Source organism: Mus musculus, chromosome 19 (assembly GCF_000001635.26).
Source record: "Mus musculus strain C57BL/6J chromosome 19, GRCm38.p6 C57BL/6J".
Taxonomy (NCBI): Eukaryota; Metazoa; Chordata; class Mammalia; order Rodentia; family Muridae; genus Mus; species Mus musculus.
In genome coordinates this window covers 55,687,347-55,703,797 of record NC_000085.6, presented here as the reverse complement: position 1 = coordinate 55,703,797, position 16,451 = coordinate 55,687,347, and the positions used below count along the sequence as shown (strand labels likewise).

At 47.6% G+C, this 16,451-nt stretch overlaps 2 long non-coding RNA genes across 2 annotated transcripts in view; one reads left to right on the top strand and one right to left on the bottom strand.

The window, feature by feature from the left end:
* Positions 1-1,170: 1,170 nt before the first annotated feature.
* Gm41871 lies at positions 1,171-2,655 on the bottom strand. Its single transcript, XR_877940.2, has 3 exons — positions 2,586-2,655; positions 2,065-2,185; positions 1,171-1,913 (listed from the first exon to the last, which is right to left on the bottom strand). It is a non-coding gene; the product is annotated as a predicted gene, 41871 (long non-coding RNA).
* The window catches only part of 4930552P12Rik (RIKEN cDNA 4930552P12 gene), a 61,616-nt gene continuing 46,758 nt past the window's right edge, over positions 1,594-16,451 (top strand). Inside the window, exons 1-2 of the long non-coding RNA NR_045318.1 lie at positions 1,594-1,670; positions 5,218-5,499. This is a non-coding gene — a long non-coding RNA (RIKEN cDNA 4930552P12 gene). The remainder of the gene's footprint in view (positions 1,671-5,217; positions 5,500-16,451) is intronic.

Sequence of the window (16,451 nt, the reverse complement as noted above, 5' to 3'; positions counted from 1 at the left end):
GAGCTCCCCTAGGGACCCTATAAAGCTCTCACCCCGAGTTGATAGAAACGTCCACATGGACACAGAGCTGACCCTCCCACCAGCTTTTAGTCCCAGGTTGGCTGCTTCCAAATAGTGGACTAACACAAGTCCCATGAGTAATGTGAGTTTCAGCTTCCTCAATGTGAACTAATAGGAAACTCTCTACCTTCTGGGTTGAGTGTGGGATGGGGTGGGGTTCCCAGAAGTCAGACTATGGTAGTAGTGGGATTCACAAGCTTTTTGATCACAGTATCCCTGCCACTTGTAAAAATTATGGAGCATACCAAAGATGCCAGAAAATTCTATAAAGTGTGTCTCATTGACTACCAGATATCATAGATCCTATGAAAAAGTCCATTTATATTTAAGGTACAAGTGGAGTCTTTGCATACCATGAGTAAAGTCATGGGTTCAATCCATAGGTGTGTGTGTGTGTGTGTGTGTGTGTGTGTGTGTGTGTGTGTATGGTAGAGAGAGAGAGAGAGAACATTTCTCAATATGAAGTATTGAGAAAAGGGTTAACTCCATAGGCCCCTGGCCATTGGAAACCCAGCATCAGTGCATTCAAAACCATTACATAATTCCCTGTCCGTCCATGCTACCAAAAGCAGTGTATAGTGTCCAGAGAGTCGGCTTTCTTTTTTAAGAAATATTTTAAAAAATTTTATGTACATGTACACTGTGTGTGCACATCTTCATTTGTGTGTACACCCGTGAAGATGCTCTCAGAGGTCGGCACAGGATGTCAGATCTTCTGAAACTTTATACGCAGTTGTGGACCATTCATTGTGGGTGCCAGGAACTGAAACTAGATTGGTACTTCTGACTGTGTCATGGGACTGGTGTTTGGACTTTGCGATCTTGAAGTTGATGGATAAATGCCAGGAAGAGAGGATCTGAGGCAGGAATGCCACCAGAGAGGGCAAGTGGAGGTACCAGTGATCAGGACTGGCCAGACTCCCGTTCACGTTCCTATAGCTGCTTTGCACATTGAATCCTGCTGTTGGAAAGCACATGGGGCCACGTGCAGGAGGGAGGGAAGATAGGTGGCCGGCCACCAGGAGTGGAGGGCTTCTGGGATACTCCAGCGACCTGGACCCAAGAACAAAGACTTTTATCCCCAATTCTTTGTGAGACAACTTTGAAAGGACACCTTTGATTCCAGAGTGGCTGTGTGGGTTGAGTGAACTCTTGCCTCCTTAACAAGAAGGCAAAAAACTGGGTGAAGGAAAGGACACTATTAGCCAGCATGAGTTAACGGGAAGGGTTCTGTCTATTTGCCAAATGTAACCACTTTCTTTGTCTTTGGGAAGTTTTACTGAGTCGGTACACTTAGTGCTGCTTCCAAGAAGGCTTTGAGTTTCTCTTAGTCTTTCCTGATGCTTTGTCCCCTGTATAACCTCGTTGACTGAAGTCTGGGGAAGACAAAAGCTGCTGCACACCTCATTGACTGAAGTCTGGGGAAGACAAACGCTGCTGCACACTTTATTGACTGAAGTCTGGGGAAGACAAAAGCTGCTGCACACCTCATTGTCTAAAGTCTGGGGAAGAGAAAAGCTGTTGCACAGCCTTATTGACTTCGGTCCAGGGAAGAGACCTGGCTCACTGCCTTCTTTCCTCATCCATAGGCTGGCTCCAAGACCTATGTGGTGAGTCAAGGCCATGGGTCTGCCTTTGGGCTTCTTTTGCTTCCACCTGTTCCTCTGGTTTCTTCTTCCTGAACCTCAGGTTGACATCTGTCAGAAAATTTGGTAGCCACCAAAGTCAGGGCCCACCTAGTCTGTCTTAACAACAGCGAACAACTCCATCCTCCTCAGCTGCGGTGTTGTCAACAGCAAAGGGAAGGCTGGACCTGAAGTCTCTGGACGTTAGACGCTGGGTGGAGACGGGAGCTGTGAGCATCGGAGGACATCAGTAAGCAAGCAGCATCCTTCCAAAGACCAAGGGCGAGGGCAGGATGAGATGCTCAAACTAGCACCTCATCTACACGCGGCTGTATCTTTACTGATCTAAGAGGACCGCAACGTCATGAGCAATACTTACTTATTTTAGGCTTTGCAGGCCTTGGGATCGCCACTGAGCAATTCCACTACTGTAGTAGGGAAGGCAGTGCGGACAGTAAGTCAGTCATTCCATGGGGAATGTGCTCCAGTCAAACTCGGGGCTGTATTTCAAAAACGGGGGTCAGAAGAACGTGGCGCACAGGCAGGCATCACGTGCCACCCCACCCCCACAACAAGCACTGTCAGGCAACAGCTCTGTGAAGGCAGTTTGCCTCAGGTCAATAATGAAGTAAACTGCCCAGGGCTGGGAAAGCAACTTGGGCGAGGTTACAAATCAGAATGGAGACCCCAAGTGGACTGAGTTCTAAAACGAATGTTGCAGGTCCTAATTTGTCTCCGTGACTTGATTTGCCATGAATCTGAGAACACACTTAGTTCCGGAACACTTAGCAGAGGGATCTTTGACACCCAGGATGAGATTTGAGGGTCCCACCCTCTTCCTGGGACACCCCAGAGAAGCCAGATGTCATCGGCTGTTGCCACCTACACTCCAGATCTTACCAAGAGGGAGGTGGTCACAGCTCCCACGCTGCCAGGATGACTGGGCAAGAAGCAGGGTTTGGCCAACAGCTTCCTGGCGCCCAGTTAAACTTTTGACTTTCCAAATTAGAGAAGTTGAAAGTTCTTCTGGGTACTTTTTTTTTTTAAGGGAAACATGTTGTATTGTTAATTATTTACCAGAAATGGCTCTCCTCTCTCCTGTCCTAACCAGAGTTATGTTCCCTTCAGTTTTCCGCCTCCCAGTCGTTTAACACTGAATGCAGAACTAACTGTTAGGGGTTTCTCCTCTCAGACTAAGGAAGGGTGCACTTGCCGAAGGACAGGGCTGGTGGAAAGGGCTATGTCCTCTCTCCAGAGTTGCTTTCTCTCAGCTGCCTTGAGTCTGATCTGTGGTTTAGCCACCCAGTTCCTCCCGCTGAGTTCCTCTCTTATCTGAGGTATTTTATGGACTCTCTCCACAGAAGCTGCTTGCGTGGGGGTGGGGAGGGCTCCCGATCCCATTGTCACCGAGGTTAAACATTAAAATGATCAGGTTTCCTCCCCACCCCAACCCTGTCACCTTTAAACCCCCTTTTGGGCACACCTCCCCGGCTGAGGCAGAAGGTGCTAATGGCCTGATTTACACCTGTGTAAAGTCAGGAGCAGCGCTAAGGAGCCTGAGAGTAAAGGCCAGGGAGTTGAGGCCACCAGGGAGACCTACACACAACAACTCCCTGGACAGAGGCATCCAACACAACTCTAATCAACTCTAACCGCAGCAAACACTGCTGTAAGCAGTTTCCGAATAGCAGGGAAGGAGTTAAGAGGCTCTCTCGTTGGAGGCACCTCTCCACGCAGCTCCCAGGGCACAGGGCTTAGCCCAGGATCATGTATAATTGATACCATCAGTCTCATGTATACCCATTCCCCATGCTGATAACGAGGGAACATCCTAGCAGAGGCAAGGGCTCAGCATCCTAGGTTGAGGCCATTCTCCAAGCACTCCTTTCAGAATAGGGGGACTATGGGGTACGCTGCAGGAGCCAGTGGTAGAAGAGGGGCAGCAATGACTTTTCTGGGCAATGACATCCCAGTTGTTTTCCAGTCAGACAGATGGGGGTTGTGTTTCTTTTTCATAATCTCCTGCCATGCTGTGTGACCTTGGGATGGTCGGTTACCTTCCTCCACTAAGTTTCCAGACTCATGTCCTGTTCCCGTAATCGACCCTCATCGCTGTGTATGTGGAGGACGGCAGTGACAGTCCCATCTCTTTTGGGATCTTAGGAAGGTTATGTGAGCTTCTACATGAAGTACAAAGGTTTAATTCAACATATTTTCACTTGGGTGAGAATGTGACTCAGTTTACAGAGCACTTGCCTACTGCACAGGGAACCCTAAATATGACCCTCTGCACCACAGAAACCAAGCAATATCACAGCTGGTGCACCTTGGAGGTGGAGGCAGAGAATTACAAGTGGAAGTGGGGTGAGCTGGTGAGCTGGTTCAGTGGCTGAAGGCACTTACTGCTTTTGCAGAGGGCCTGGCTTCCATTCCCAGAACCCACATGATAGCCCACAACCATCCGTGCTTCCCTTCCAGAGGGTCTGAAGCCTCCTTTGGACTCCGTGGCCCTCAGGCACTCCCGTGGTGTACCTACACAAATGCAGGCAAGCACACATACACATAATTAAACTTGAAGCACAAGGTCATCTTGGCCTCACATAGCATTTGAGGCCAGCCTGAGCCATGATGACCCTGTTTTAAAAATTAATTGACTCGTTATCATACATATTTATGGGCACAGTGTGATATTTTCATGGATACAGTGTTTTCGACAGTGCCCTCAAAATATTTCTAAGAGGATGCCCTAAACAGAAACAAGTATGACAATATCTCAGGGAGAAAAATAAAATTACAAAAACCAACCAACCAACCAAACATACAAACAAAAAAACTACACACAAAGCCTAACAGAGATTCTAGAAGCCACCACCAGTGCTGTGGCTTGGGCTAGCCCTTAGTTCAAGTTCTCCAAGTTCTTCCTCCCCTTCCCTGTGGGCTGCAGGCAAGCTTTCAGAGCATTACAGAGTGAGGGAACTTTGGAACCCATAATCTCTTTACGTGAGGGCTAATTTCAGTTGTCAGCACCACGGGGCTAAGAGATGCTAGGATAGCTCTGGGTGTGTCAGCAGGAGGTGGTCTCCAGAGCAGACTAGCATGAGTCAGAGATTAGGAATAAATGTCGTGTTCTCCCATCTACAGAGGCCGAAGGTGCCAACAGGATGGGGGAAGGGCCCGACTGCTCCTTCACTGTCCATTTTCTCCTGGGACTGGGATTGGGCGTGGCAGCTCTCAGACTTCTTGACGTTAGACTGGGACCCGCACCTGAGTCCTCTGTTCTCAGGTCTTGAGTTCAGGCTTGATGGATGTCAGCCTTCACGGTTCTCCAGCTCGCAGGGCAGGATGGGGGATTTCTGGTCCCCTGTAATCACGTGATGCAGGTTGCTCCACTCCTTCCCACATTTCTCTTCCTTCTACCCCCTCTCCGTGGATATAGATCCTATTCCTTTTTCTCTGGAGCATCTATTGCATTCTACAAATGCAAAGGGCAGTAAGGGACCTCAGGATAACTCAGACTGCCCTTCTTTCCTAGAAATAATGGCCACAGTGATATTCACTGTACAGAGAATTCTCCAGGGTGGAGAACTGCATCTCTATGTCACCATCAACTCCTTCCCGAGGCCAGCATTGATCTATATCTGCATCAGAACCAGACCTGGGTTCATAGGTCAAAACTACCTCCACAACCGCAACCGCATGGCAGGGCAGAAGAAGAAAGCAAGAGAAGTCCCAGGTCTGCTCCTACTGTGAGTATCTAGTAGGCTCTCATTCCTGCGGAGGGCCTAGTGCCTTGCAGCTTCTCCATGGATATCAGGTGAATGAATGAATGAATGAACGAATGAATGCATATTTGCTATTACCAATTCAGTTCCTCCAGAATAATTCTGTTACCTACTGTTGCATTATTACACAAGCTTTTTTTCTACTATAGAAGAATTATTTTTGTTGCCATTGTGATGTTTATTACCCAACTGCAAGGCCTTCTGGGAAGCATGGTGCACCTGACACTCAGGAGCATGGAGACAAGACAGAGCAGTTATTGGTGTGTTGTCAGCTAGATGAAGCATGTCTTAGGTCCAACCCAAGAGGCTGCTGGGAGAACTCAGTAAGACAGCCATTCGGGCTACAGATCTGTGCTCAATAAACGGAAGCTCCTGTGGTCACAGTGGCCAGATGTGTTCCTACCTCTCTCTATCTACTGTGGAAGGCAACAGAATATACCAGCAAAGGGTGAAGGGCAGTTGCCTTGAGACAGGACCCAAAATACTCAGACATTGAATGTATATGTGTTTCTCATGGGTGGGAATCCACAGAGGATGAAATGAGCAAATGAGCCAGATATGCCTATAAACCCAGCCCTCCAGAAGCAGAGGCAAAGGCAGAGGGATGGCTGGAATTGAGACCTGCATGATCTAAGTGATCTAAGTAGTGGGTTCCGGGCCAACCAAGGCTGTCTAGTGAGGCTCTGTCTCAGAACACAGAAGACTAGGGATGTAGCTCAGTTGGTACCCTGTGCTTGCTCAGCTGGGTCCGATTCCCAGCCCTGCTCTACGTGGTTCATATAACATTCACATTTAGGAAGTGAAGGCAGAAGTTCAAGAATGTTCTCAGCTGCATGGTAAATGCAGGACGGGGCTGGGATAAATAATATCTCAGAGAGACAGAGACAGAGCGACACAGAGAGAGAGACAGGGAGAGATTAGGTTCCAACACTCCCAATACAAGAAAACTGTGATCAGTGGCCAGAAGCAACGCTTGCTTTAAGGGACCAGGGAAGCCATTTGGAGAATGTGGCATCTTATGGTGCTTCCAAAAGGTGAGGCAGCAGGAGAAGGCACTTCCAGGGAAGAAGCCAGCATGAAAGAGCAAGACAGGAACAGATGGGAATGGCAAATGGCTTACATGGGACACTGAATCAAGTGGGGGTCCCGCAGGAACCAAAAAGGGAGACTCGTGTGCTGGTGAGCAAGGCTGGCTTTCTTCCGTGTGCACGGGGAGCTAGCACTGGCTTAGAACTCACAGTGTTATGACTGTGAGCAGCAGACAAGCTTCCGGACACAGTCACTCCGTTCTGATGACATCCAGCGGAGCGGCCTCTGTATCTGTTACAGATGGTAGAAACAGAAGGAAAAACACTCACAGAGAACTTCTCTGTGCCGCAGACTAGATAATTCCTTCTGTGAAATGGGTGGAAAGAACTCTTTAGTATCTCCACAGAATCAACCAGCTGTTTTTAAACATGTACAAGTGTCTCCTCACAGCCAGGGCAAGCAACACAGGTGTGGATGCTTCTGGTTGGTCTCTTTCTCCTTCCTTCCTTCCTTCCTTCCTCCCTCCCTCCCTCCCTCCCTCCCTCCCTCCCTCCCTCCCTCCCTCCCTCCCTCCCTCCCTTCTTTCTTTCTTTCTTTCTTTCTTTCTTTCTTTCTTTCTTTCCTTCTTTCCTTCTTTCCTTTTTGACAGTCTCACTCTGTAGCTCAGGCTAGTTTGGAGTTCAGTATGTAGCATAGGTTGGCTTCTAACTCATGGTAATCCTCCAGCCTTGGAAATACAGGTATAGCCAAGGAATCTCTGTTATAGGTGATGGTCTGACTGGGTGGGTTATTTTCAGGGCTGCTAAGTCCTCGTTGCTTTTTTCGTGATAGCTTTGCAGATGTATGCGCGCACACACACACTCACACACACCCTCAGTCTCACACACACACACATATTCACACACATCCTCAGTCTCACACACACACACACACACACACACACACACACACACACACACACACATTCACACACATCCTCAGACACACACACACATCTCAGTCACACACACACATTCACACACATCCTCAGTCTCACACACACACGCACACACACACATTCATACACATTCTCAGACACACACACACACACACCTCAGTCTCACACACACACACACACACACACACACACATTCACACACATCCTCAGTCACACCCAAACACACACTCACACACACACACACACACTCACACACATCCTCAGACACACACACACATCTCAGTCACACACACACATTCACACACATCCTCAGTCTTACACACACACCACATTCACACACATTCTCAGACACACACACACACATCTCAGTCTCACACACACACACACACACACACACACACACTCACACACATCCTCAGACACACACACACATCTCAGTCACACACACACATTCACACACATCCTCAGTCTTACACACACACACACGCACACACACCACATTCACACACATTCTCAGACACACACACACACATCTCAGTCTCACACACACACACACACACACACACACACACACACATTCACACACATCCTCAGTCACACACACACACACACACACATTCACACACATCCTCAGACACACACACATTCACACACACACACACACACACCACTTGTCTAAGAGTCCACTCAAACAGGCACATTATTGAGATTATTCGCCGCTGTGCCTGCTATCTCACGTCAGTCCCAACTGCACCGAGGAGCACGTGAGCTCTACTGTCTGAGACACTCAGCCGCTACCTTGTTCGGAAATCAAAAGGCAAATTACCTTCCTTTTCTTAATCATCTCTTTCCTTACAAGATCTCACCTTTTGTTTTTCTGCACTTTACAAGGAAAAGGTGTGTTTTCTTGCCTCGTGTAGAGCTGGCGGAGACGGGAACCCTTTGATTTTTAAGTAAGAAGGCAAGTCCTGTGTATGCAGAGGAGGTTCCAAGTAGGCTGGGGACAGTACCTCTAGGTTCAAGCTTCCCCGAGAGCTCCGAGTGGAAGGATTGGACTGAAACTTTAAACATTTTGAGCAATACCTAGAATATGTATAATTTATAAGCCACACACCGTTGGCTGTCAAATCGGCGATTGATCTGACTCGGATCTTGTTAATTATCTTCCACATACATTCCTCCTTAACAGATCTTCAGTATACTGTGTATCAATATTAATAAGATTATAAAACACTATTGATAATTAGGAACAGAAAGAGCCCCAGCCTTTGATTCTGGCTGTTACAAATGCCCCCGCTCTCCCCAGATTAGAAAGCGGCCACTTTCATTTAATAATATCAGATCAGAACGTCTGTGTCCTAAAGTGGGTTATTAGGAGACAGCTAAGACTCATCCGTGTGCAAGAGGCTGCTTGAAAATGAACGTGGCGGCCTCCCTGATGGGGGAAAACTCTGCCTTTCCTGTCCACAGGAGGCCTAATGGGGTGGGTGAGGCTTAAGGGGGAGCCGAGCTCACTTTGATCAGCCAAATTCTTCATTTTCTTTGTCCAGACTAATCAGAGTGGTTTGGTTTTGCGGGATATTCACCAGACTGGCATTTTATCTTGATTTCTTCCATTGGATGAAAGGGGGCCCCGTTGAGAAGCCAAAGAAAGAGGGCTGGTGAGATTCAAGGCGGATCTCGAGCGCGTCCCATCTCGATGCCACTTTATTTTCTATTTTCCCTCTTCGCAAGAGCCTCCTCTTTTATGTTTTTGTTGGGTTCACAAACTCATTAACATCAAACAGGCAGATCTGCCACTAACTAAGAGAAGCAAGCGGTTTCGCGTATAAATAGAAAGCGCAGAAGCCCGGAGCTAGGGCCAGGCTCCCTCCCTGGGGTCTCACCTGGCCAAGGGAGCAGAGGGAGGCTCCAGGATCTCCTGGGATCAGCCCTCCCCTGTGTGAGCAGAGATTAGTGGCTGGTGTTCCCGGGAGGTGCTAGGGTGCTCCGAGACCCCAGAATGTGCAGTCTGCATGCAGTCTTTTTACTTTTAATAAGAATGCCCCTCGAAACAGTCCAGGTGACAGCCTGGGTTCCAGTGGAGTTGGGCACAGCCCAGCCGGTTTCCACCTCAGCAACAGCTTTTCCCTGGCAAGTTGGCATCCATCAATGGGGGAAAAAACAGAGGCAGCATCTCCTTCAGGCCTATACATGGAGGACAGGAGCCTTTTTCTTCCAGAAGGTTCCAAGCTGCCTGTGTCTCTTTGATCCCAAGTATACAACCTGCCTGCACTTGAACCAGTACTGTGGATGGGAAGGCAATATGGTGAAAGATCGAGAAAGATCTCCCAGGGAGGAGAGGGACTGTGGAAAGGATCCATACCGCCACACTCCTGCCTGGGGGCCAGGGGCATCTCTCATTCACTTCCATGTTTGAGACTTGTTTCTTTTCTTAGTAAATTCATCTGCCTCTACATTGGACAATGTGTCCCTGCTCCAGTTCCTTGTTCCAGGACACAGGAGCCTAGACATCTCAGCAGGTGTCCCCCAGACTTAGATCTGTGCCTACAACATGGGAACAGGTCAATTGTACCTGCTACAGGTGGAGATGGGAGAAGAGAGATGCATCTTTAAATTTCCAGAAGGAGGGAAAATGTCCCGAGGGTTAAGGTGCAGGGCTCTAGCATCCACTGTTTGTAAGGGCATTGACCTGCCCTGTAACTACCCTGGTATTTAGCCTTCTTGGAATCTCTGCTTGAGAACTACAGTTTGGCCGCTTGCAACCTTAGCTCCTGTAATCTTCAAAGAATGCCCTGAAATAAGCCATCTGAGGTCCCATCTTAAAGATGCATAGGACACTGTTTAAAGGCTCCTCCTGTCCTATATAAAAAACTTAAGGCACTTGGCACTCGGTACCTGGATATCACAACCACGTCGTCTACAAACTCCAGCTGGCACATTGGTTTATTGGCAGCCACAGAGAGAAAGTGTGCATTTATGAATGCTTTGTATGTTTTTGTGATTGTCCACTTGGTAAGTTTTGCTGTTTTATCTGAGCCAGAGTCTCATTATGCAGCCTGATTTGGCCTGGAGTTTGTGATGTGTCTACCTCAGCCTCCTGCACATTGAAACTGCAAGCGAGGGCCACCATGCCTGGTTATAAAGAGGGTGCAAGTTGCTTCCTTGCCAAAGAAAAACCAGCATGGGAACGGGAAGGAGCTAGACCCCAGGCAGGGGATGCCAAAGAGGCCGAGCTCCCTCTTACAGTGCGATTGCTACATTTACTACCAGTTGGGACTCCTCAGTGGTCAAGCAAGAGAGAACTGGGTTGTTACAAAGTGTACGTTCTCAGGAACTGTTAGTCTTAGTTTAGCAGCATTAGGGATGGAAACAAGGTGCTCCTGCCAGCACTCTAACACAGAGCTATAGGCCAGCTTTTTCATTAAGTGAGATTTGAATTGGAGATCCTCAGCCTCGAGGAGGCCCCGGAAAGTAGTAACTGTCAAGGACTCAGGTGGCCCAAGAATAAACCTAGCTGCCTCCCTCATGCTAGCTTTGAGACTATGTGCATCTTTTCTAACAGCTTTCAGTCTTAGTTTTCTCCTCTGATAAATGGGTTCAGTGTTCAAGGAGCTTATGGTGGCAAAAATAATAAATAAATAAATAAATATTCAAATTAAGACAAAGAAGAGGCATGGTTTTCCTTACAGTAGAATTCCAATTCATAATCTTGGGGGAAATGTGGAAATAGAGTTAGTATTTGGCAAACACCACAAAGCCACCTCAATCAGTGTTAGAATTAGTGGACAGAGGCTGGCTAAGTGCTTGCCTATCACACACGAGGCCCTGGGTTCCATCCCAGTGCTGTGTAAGCTGAATACGGCAGTGCTTTCCTGCAGTCCCAGCCCTCAGAAGGTAAAGCAGGAGGGTCAGGAATTGTAGGTCATTCTTGCCAACATAATGAGTTCAAGGGTAGCCTGGGCTATGTGACACCCTATTTCAGATACATGAGTAAAAGAAGAATAAAAAACTGGAGAGAGCAAACGTGAGGGAGGAGAGGCAGTTGCTTTCCGGGCTGGGAGACTTGGGCCACCGGTTAGTCATTTATCAGTTGCAAAGGGAAGAATGGTGGCTCTGCAGAGAAGAGAGCTGGCAAACGCCACCGGCATCAAATAATCAGAGTTGACATTCCAAGTAATGACATAAATTGACATCATGTACCACTCAATCTATGCTCTGAAAAGGGCACGGTGATATTCTTGCCCGAATCATGTAGCCCGGACCTAATCTTGAGGGAACATCGGACAAATCCAAGTGGAAGCTTATTCTGTGAATCTCAAACTGGCCAGCACTCCCTCTTCAAATTATCTCAAGGAAACTAAAGATGTGGTCTAGGCCAAACTCAAGTCTTGTATCAGCCTTTGGTGTCCTGGGATTACAGATATGCCAGCTGGCTGAGTTATTTGTTCTATGGGTTGACTAAGTGCTGTCTGTGTTAGTTTACTAACTAACTAATTAATTTTGGGGACCAGGCCTCATGTATGCCAGGCCAACTCTCTACATAGCTAAGAATAATCTTGAACTCTCGATCCTATAGCCTCCCAAGTGCCAGATTGCAGGAGTGAGCTGCCCCAGCCTGTCCAATGATGTATTGGGGCTCAAGTGCCGAGGCGTGTGCATGCTAGCAGGAACTATACTAATTGAGTCCACCTGGAGGAGGGCTGATTATATTGTAACTGTGTCAAATGCTAGTGTTTAGGTTGGTGCTGGTTGAACGATATATGGGGATTAGTTTCCAAATTTTCCATAAATCTAAATTTCTTTCCAATGAAAAGTTCACAAACATCTAAGTGGGGTAGGAGTATACGCTTGCCTCAGAGTGTTGTAGAGGGGGCAAGCATAGAACGTGTCCAGCAGTATTCTCAGAGAAGCAGCCTGGACCTGCACTCCCTCTTGGGAATATCGTAACCTGTTCTTCTGTGCAGGTACGATCCCAGGAACGAAGGAATGCTAGTCATCCGCTCCTCCGAGGTCCCAAGCCCTGCCTAAAGCCAAGGTAGACCGCTGGGGCTTACGGAAGGAAGACGGCAGGGTATCCGTGAGCAGCAATGTGACAGATGTGCCACTTCTGGAAGAGAGTGCTGGGGCTCCTGGGGTTATGGGCAGGGGGAGAGAGTTACATTAATTGGCTGGAATCCTTTCTTTACTGGAAGAGACCCCAGTTAAGGAAACTTGAACCCACTATAGCTTATAAATGATAGAATGCTGATGCAGCTCTCTACCTAGTCGTCAGTGCGAAGCCTGCTTCTCACATTCTCTTCCTTGGAGAGAGTGTACATAGGTGTGTTGTTGTTGTTTTTTTTTTAAAATTTATTTGTGTGTTGGGGTGCACGTGCTATATAGCACCCATGTGAGGTCAGAGGACAACCTGGGGAGTCAGAGTCAGTTGTCTCTTTCTACCCTGTGCGTTCTGGGGATTAAACTAGGAGCCTTGTGCTTAGTAGCAACTTCCTTTATCTGCCAAACATCTCACCAGCGCAAGCATGTGTAGGATTTTGCTTGTTTACTTGATTGTTTCAGTACAGGGAGGCTCAACGCAGAACCTCGTCTATCACTAAGCCCAGGGCATGCTTTTAATTGTGTTTTCTGAGAGGGCCAGTGGGACACATGTGGCCCACCACACATGTTACCTTACAGAGACAATAGCCAAACTTGAATCCAATTGGTTACCTGTGATGGGAACTTAGTTTATTCTAACTTAGTCCAGTTGTTCCCTCTACAGTGAAACCAGTTGGGTGGCAGAGAAGCCACAAAGGTGAGAGACTTGTGGCAGGGATGTGTTTTGGTGGCTTATAGGACCATGAGTGTTTAAAATCTTAGAGAATCCTGGCTCTTTGTGAGGACAGAGATTAAATTGGACCCATGAAGCCCAGTCAAGGATTCATGCCTTAAGGGGTCTCCTACCCACTTAGTTATTGTGTAGAAGCAGGCTCTTGCTGCTTCCATGCCCCTGCCTCTAATATTGACTTTGCTTAGGCCTCAGGTAGCTTCCCTGTTGTTAAATACAATGGTTATCTCTGGTCCTCTTCAGCCAGATTTCTTAAAATGACTTCTTGTGTGTTGCTCAAAATGGTTCACTGAAAACAATACAGAGCTCAGCTCAACTGGTTTCAAAAGCAGTGTGGACCCATTGATTCTTTAGGCAAAAGACCAATCAATGGTTTGTAATTTTAGGGCCTAACATTTTTCTCTCTTAGTCTCTAGGAGGTATTGGCTTCGTCTGCAGTCCAGGTTCCCAAATTGGTAAAAGGCTAGGATAATGCTTTTTTTTTTTTTATGTCAGGTTTGGGGATTGGGGGAAAAAGGGTGTCATATCTTGGTTCTATTTGAGCCATCATCCTAAGCCAACTTAACTTATTCAACTATAAACTCACAGGCTACTATGTCCCCAACCAAGTCTGTGATGAGAGCAAAGCCATAGAGCCTCAGTCTCAGTCACCTGATAAGACGGGGAGAGACGCGCAGGGTGGCACGCAACTCTTTCTCTTTCTCTTCTCCTTTGACTTCTTATCGGTCCTTCATCTCATCCTCTGAACACCGAGCCTGTGACGAGCCTGTGACGAGCCTCCCACTGCCAGCGCCCAAGTTCCTTGTTCTTCCCTATCAAATTACTCACCATGCTTTGTTAGAATTTGCCAAATGGGAACTCTCTTCCTCCTTAGTCTAAGGTGCATGAGTGCAAAGTACACAAGCATACCATTCACCCTGCTCTGCATCAGGAAGACCATACTGTTGCCAGGACTCGGTAAACAGCCTTGTTGTGCAGACCAACGGTCTCCTAAAAAATGTCCGTGATTTCCTTACCAATGCTGGTGACCTAACTCCCACTTCGAGTATGAACAAAGGGAGCCTCAGAGAGGTTGAAACGTGAAGGGCCAAAACTGATGTTTAAACCTCTGCTCTCACTCCAGGAAGTGCGGGCTACGATTGCCCGGCCCACAGACAGCAAAGATCTGTAAAGTCTGAGGGCATGACTTTGTCATAGCGCTGGTAGAGGCCAAGCGCAGTGATGGGACCCTGGGGTCATCATTATCATGGAGAAGTGCTTCTTTCTGTTTAGGCTAAGGCTCTCCTAACTCGTTATTTTGCATCTTGCAGCATAAGATGGCACTGTCTAGGATGCCAAAGGACAAAGGGTTCAGATGGGAGGAGACGTTGGCATTCTAGAACTGATAGCACCATGAAAGTGGACTTTTATAGAAAGGTGTGTTTCACACAGTGTTCATGACAACCCAGGGGATAGACAGCACTTTTCCCTTTGAAGAAGGCGAGGACTAGAAAGACTGAACACCTTACCTAGGACACAGAGGTTTTAAATATCAAGATACTGACTTGAATCCATGCAGCCTCAACTTAGAGTCTACGGTCTCAGTCAAAAAGCATAATTCGGCTAGGTGCAGCCTTGTACACCCACAATCCCAGTACTCGGAAAACTGAGGCAGGAGAATTGGGAGTTAAAGGTCAGCTTGGCTTATAAAACAAGTCCCTGTTTCAAAAACAAAAATGAAAGTGGAGAGAAAGAGGAAGAGGTAACAACAGCTGCCACCGTAACTCACCCAGACCTGGGGATGCCAAGCTATCGTCAGCCAATCAGAAAGTGAGTTTGAGGTCAGTCTGGGCAACTTGTGAGACTTCATCTCAAAAGATAACTAAAAGTGATAAGAGTGCATCTCAGGGGTAGCGCTCTGACAGCGTGGGGGAGGCCCTGCATTTACTCCTTAGTCCTTCGCCAGGAAAGCAGGGGTGGGGTAGTGGGAGGGTGGGGGTGAGGGTGGGATGGGGGTGGTGGAGAGCAGTAAAATAGAGATGCATCATCTTCCCTTTGGCTGCCCCTCGCTGACCTTCTGTCACTGGGAAACAAGTGGGAAACCACCACGGTTTGTGTGGGTTTCATCATAAAAGAAAGCTTTACCTTTTTAGAGCTGGCTGATTGAACGTTTTACTCTCATCTTAGCAATACATATTTATGAAGGACTTGTTATACGTATTGCAGAATACTACAGTGTTCCTGAAATAACATTAAGATCAACCCAGAGAGCTTTGTGTGGAAAATGGAGGGAGAGGCTGTGGGAGATGCCCCGGCAGAGTTTTGCTTCAGATGCTGAGGAAGCCAGGAGATCAGATGCACCCATCATTCCTGCTCTTGCCATCTCTCCCTCAGCTGTCCTCTGGCACGACCCTGTTCATGGGAAGGTTATTTCCTGTGTCAGCCCCGATGGGTCTAGAAGCGAACATCTGGCAGGGGAGCAGAAGGGATTGATGCTATGGGCCACACTCTTCTGAGCCAGGAGCTGACCTTTCCGAAGGGTGAGTCTGAACTTAAAAGGATGGTGGGAGAGAGCACACGATGTGTCTGTATGAAGGAAAATCAAATCCTCTGCCAGAAGGAAAAGTAGATGCTGGCCTGTCCCGGACAATGTCTGGATGTCATTACACTGTGCTAGACAAGAAAGGACACAGAGTGAAAGAACTGTGTCATGAGGAAAAGACAATGTGTCCTCTTCGAAGTAACACATCTTGAGTGGGAGATGAAGAGTAGCATTTGGGGTTGAAACAATTATAAGAAGAGCGTCCTACCGAGCACAAAACTGCTCGAGGAAAGCACCTGGTCGGGCACTCAGAGAAGAAAGAAGGAGCCATACATGAGTGGAATAGGTAGAGATGAAGACTTGGAAAAGCAGAAGGACAGAGGAAAGAAAGGAGAGGAAAGAAGGGAAATGGGGGTGGGGTGGGGTAGAGGGTGTATTTCCCAAGTATAAGAGAAACTGAGAAATTGAGTGGCATCCTTAAAAAAAAAAGAATTATTATTTCCAGTATCCTGGCTACTATGAATAAAGCCACTACAATCAGTTGAGCAAGTGTCCTTGTGGTAGGACTGTGCTTCCCTTGGGTGCCTGGAAGTGGTACAGCTGGGTCTTGAGGTAGATTGATTCCCAGTTTCTGAGGAACCGCCATGTTGATTTCCAAGGCGGCTGT